Source organism: Euprymna scolopes, chromosome 14 (assembly GCF_053919585.1).
Source record: "Euprymna scolopes isolate OS-2025 chromosome 14, ASM5391958v1, whole genome shotgun sequence".
Lineage (NCBI taxonomy): Eukaryota > Metazoa > Mollusca > Cephalopoda > Sepiida > Sepiolidae > Euprymna > Euprymna scolopes.
In genome coordinates this window covers 113,154,255-113,158,584 of record NC_136495.1, presented here as the reverse complement: position 1 = coordinate 113,158,584, position 4,330 = coordinate 113,154,255, and the positions used below count along the sequence as shown (strand labels likewise).

At 35.1% G+C, this 4,330-nt stretch overlaps 1 pseudogene; it reads left to right on the top strand.

Moving 5' to 3' along the window:
- The first annotated feature begins 647 nt into the window (after nt 1-647).
- On the top strand, nt 648-765 carry LOC145293611 (5S ribosomal RNA; annotated as a pseudogene).
- Nucleotides 766-4,330: the final 3,565 nt, after the last annotated feature.

Genomic DNA, 4,330 nt, shown 5'->3' with positions numbered 1-4,330 from the left:
ACTGCTTGTCCGGCGATTTGCCTCAAACTCCATTTTAGACCCAACAAACAACTCCTATCCAAATTTCCCTGTTCAGACTGAAAATCACCTCTTCGCATGTTCCGAATATCATAAAAAATTTAGACAAATTGAAGTCGTATGGGCAGACTTCATCCATAACATACTAATTTAGAAAAGCTTGGCTGAGCTATCCCTCGTACTTTCTTGAACACAATAAATCTTGCATCTCAAAATAGTTGGAAAATAATCTCAAATAAAAGAATTCTAATGAAAAAATAGTGGCCTACTGTATCAGTCTACTCCCCCTATCCGCTAAAATCTTGGAGTCATTAACCAATCAAGCACTAGTTATCAACTTCTCAAAAACTGATCTTCTCTGTGGCCGATAGTATGGATTTGGGCAATGCTGTTCTACTACAGATATTTTAACGATTACCTCTGAACACATATACCATGCGCTGAATAAGGCGAGAGAAGCTAGGATTGTAGCCCTTGGTATATCCAAAGCCTTTGGCAAAGTCTGGTATGAAGGGCTCATAGCTGAGCGAATACTAAATATAATTAGATTCTTCTTATACAAGAGAATCATCTAGGTTGTCCTTGATGGACGTACATCCAAACAGCATAATATTTAAGCGGGTGTGTCTATATACGGCATAATCACGTTTCACACACCGGTTCCCGTCAGATCACTGAAGTTAAACAACGATGAGCCTGGCCAGTATCAAATGGGTGACCATTTGGTACTTCCAGGTGCTGTATGTGTTCTCCGCTTATCTCGGCATTGTTTCTAGCCGCCCTGGACTTCTCCTTGCCACTGAACTCAAGCAATACCGATTCAGGAGAGGCGTGGTTGGGGATTGCGCTACCCTAGCCACACAATTACATGCTTAGCTGCGTCTACGGGGGGTATCTTTTGTCTTTTGAGACTAAACGGTGGCATCGTGCTTCAGGAAGCAATCCTTTGAACACTGTTATTTCTGATATCCATTAACGACCTTCATGATAACATTGTGTTCCAGATTGGTATATTTGTTGATGATACAACGCTCTATAACAGTCACAAGGGAAATTAGAATGTACACATGTCTAAGGCAATGTCAGAATCGTTAGAAAACGACTCCCAGACCATAGTGGAATGGAGCCATGAATACATGGTAACATTTAATGCTACTAAGACTAAGCTTTTTTCCTTTAATTATTACAAGAAGCCTTCCAATTACCGATAGCTATGACTAATACCACTCTACCTGAGAGTTCCTTCTTAAAACTCCTCGGCTTAGCATTCAAAACCACTGGAACAAATACATTGAGAACATTACGGAGTTGCTGCAAAGAATTTGGGTCCCCTCTATCGTGCTAGAAGTTTACTCGCACCTGAGAGTATCATCTATTTCTACAAAGCCACTATTCGCCTATGAATGGAGTATTGTTGCCATAGATTTGAGCTGGTGAATCTACCGCTGCAAATATGTTAATGGAATGTGCTCTGATTAGTTCATCGCAGTTGTGACTCTTCAATGTATATACCCCGATAAACCCGCGCAGTAATAAAATCACACCCCTTTATTGTGGAAGTCCCTAACCACCGGAAAGCCAACTTATACAGTTTCTTTTCTCGGACTACTAGACTTTGGAATTCCCTTCCTGTTACCTGTTTCCCTTACTGTACTGACATGCAGAAGTTTAAGTGCAATGTCAACCGACATCTTGCTTATCTCCCCTAAACATGGTCCAAAATAGTAGCCTCTTACGCCAAACTGACGTTTGTTTGGGTAAGCACAAATAAAAAAAAAAGAAATCTAAGCATATATTATTAAAACACGCATTAAGGATTGCTATATGAGGCCCGTGGAAATGTTTAGTGTATAAAACTTTTGTTATAGAGTTAATAATTATCGAAATTAGAGAAAAATTGATTTTTTTTTATTATATAGAATGGATGAAGTGTTTTATTATACATTATTTATACATCCATATTTAAATAAATAAATAAATCGATGAAGTAACCAGACCTCAGCCAAATAATGCGAATAGAACTGGGACCTTGGGGAGGCTTATTGCCACTCAAATTCCAGCTGCTGCCAAGGAGAAATCGATGGCAAACAGCTGTTGCGATAATGCAAATTTATTTGCAAATAGTATCGAAAAAGGTGGAAGTACTAGAAACCTGGGGAGACTTGTTGTCACTCAGCTTCCAAGGAACACCACAGGCTGTTTTCAGGGAAAGATCTCTGAAGATCTGTGTGAAAGCTCCTTGTGTGCCAATAATAATAATAATAATAATAATAATAATAATAATAATAATAATAGTAATAATAATAATAATAATAATCTCTTCTCTCTTCTCTTCTTCTCTATCTTCTCTTTTTTCTTTTCTATCTTCTTCTCTTCTTTTCTTCTATATGAATAAAATTAACTCATTTTTTCCGGTTTGAGTTTGACCTTAATAGGATTAAAAATCAAGGCATTACATGCAAATGTGATGTGCACAAACTGCAGCACAGGATCTGAGGTGTGCTATACACTTCCTCGATAACCGTACATTCCTATATTTTTTTCTGGTGAGAGTTCACTGCCAAAACTTGTAAGAAACAATGGAAGTGGTAAAATCATTTCTCTCTATTAAATTCCTAATACTCCTGCTACCACTTAACACCGCTGAGAACGCGTCCACAAGGAACAATAGGATTAAACCCCGGTTTGGAATCGTAAAGGGTTATTAAAGCCAATTTTTCCCTTTTTTTATTCTATTTTTCCCCCTTCTCTACCATAAAAAAAGAAGAAAAAAAGAAAAAAATGAATTACGGTCCGATTAACATTATCTTTTTTGCCTTTTTGCTTTTTTTGTGTTTTTTTTTACGTCGAACGCAAACTGCGTGATTTTACTTCCGGTTTTGACAACTCTAACCGCGGAATCTAACTATGAGCTTTATTTATATGTACTTCACACTAAAAAGTTATTATTAAATGCACAAACACTTTCTTAGTTACAATTTATTATTCGAACGATACCGTGAAATTACTTGCATTTCACTTAAAAAACAAAAAGTAAAAATAAATAAATAAATAAATAAACGCGTTAAACGTCCAATTAAGATTAGATTGTTTTGTTTTGCATTTCTTTCTTCCGTAAGACACACACTGCGAGACTACTGAGTTTTTACTCCCGGTTTGGACGACTCCAACCGACGAATCTTACTATGAGCTTCATTTATTAGTGTTTTCAACTACACAAATTTTTTGAAACTAACATCTCATTTTTTACAAATTACTATTACAACGCAACCATATCGTGAAATTGCTTGCATTACACTTGAAAATCAAAAAAAAAAAAAAAAATTAAATTAATACTATCACAACGCAACGAGATCGTGAAATTACTCAAAAACAAAAACAATAACATAAACTGCGCGACTACTCCGTTTTTACTTCCAGTTTGGACGACTCTAACCAACGATTCTAACTATGAGCAATTTATTATTTAATTTTATTAGTTACATATTTAGATCCTGTAATCACTTGCATTCAAATGGAAAAACAAAAACAAAATAAAGAACTAGATAAAGGTCCGATTAAGATCAGAAAATTATGATCGCTTTTTCTTTGCTAAAGATTTCCGTCCGTGTTTAAATTAACATTTATGAATGCTTCTTCTTCATTAATGATATTACATTTGCTATATAGTTAGTTTCCTACAACTTTTTCGTATCTGTGTTTAGTAAGACAACCCCTTTCGATTTAATGTACCGTTTAGTCGGCTCGAAAAACAGCCTTTAGCTGTATCTTTAAAACATACAACTGCTGGCAGACACCGTTCATTACGTTATGTTCGCGAAAGTCACTTCAAACTAAAAAACACTCTGACACTGTTTTAGATAGTTTTTAAATTATTTACCAAAACTTAACATATTCAACAGAGTCAGCGGCCATTTTCCTTCTCCAAATACAGACATACACACTGTTCTTCGTGATGATCAAACATTTTACATTAAATAAACACTAAAATATCAGGCCATTACGTACTGCAAGAGTACCACTTCTTTCATTTTTTGCATTTTTTTGTGCGGTGGGAGTCGATTGCTGTACTAAGAATATAAGAAACATGCCTTTTCTCTTTTTATTAGACTTTTCCAGTACACCAAATTGAGGTAAAGCTAGTAATCTATAAATAAAATGAAAATAAAAAACTAGGTTTCAAAAAGATTAAAAAAACAAAATCAGAGCTAAAAATTATATAAACCATTTCGTATAATTTAATGTCAAATTCGATCATTTTAGTAAGTATATTTGTATGCTTAAAGTTCTTTAAATTCTCAAATATTTATTC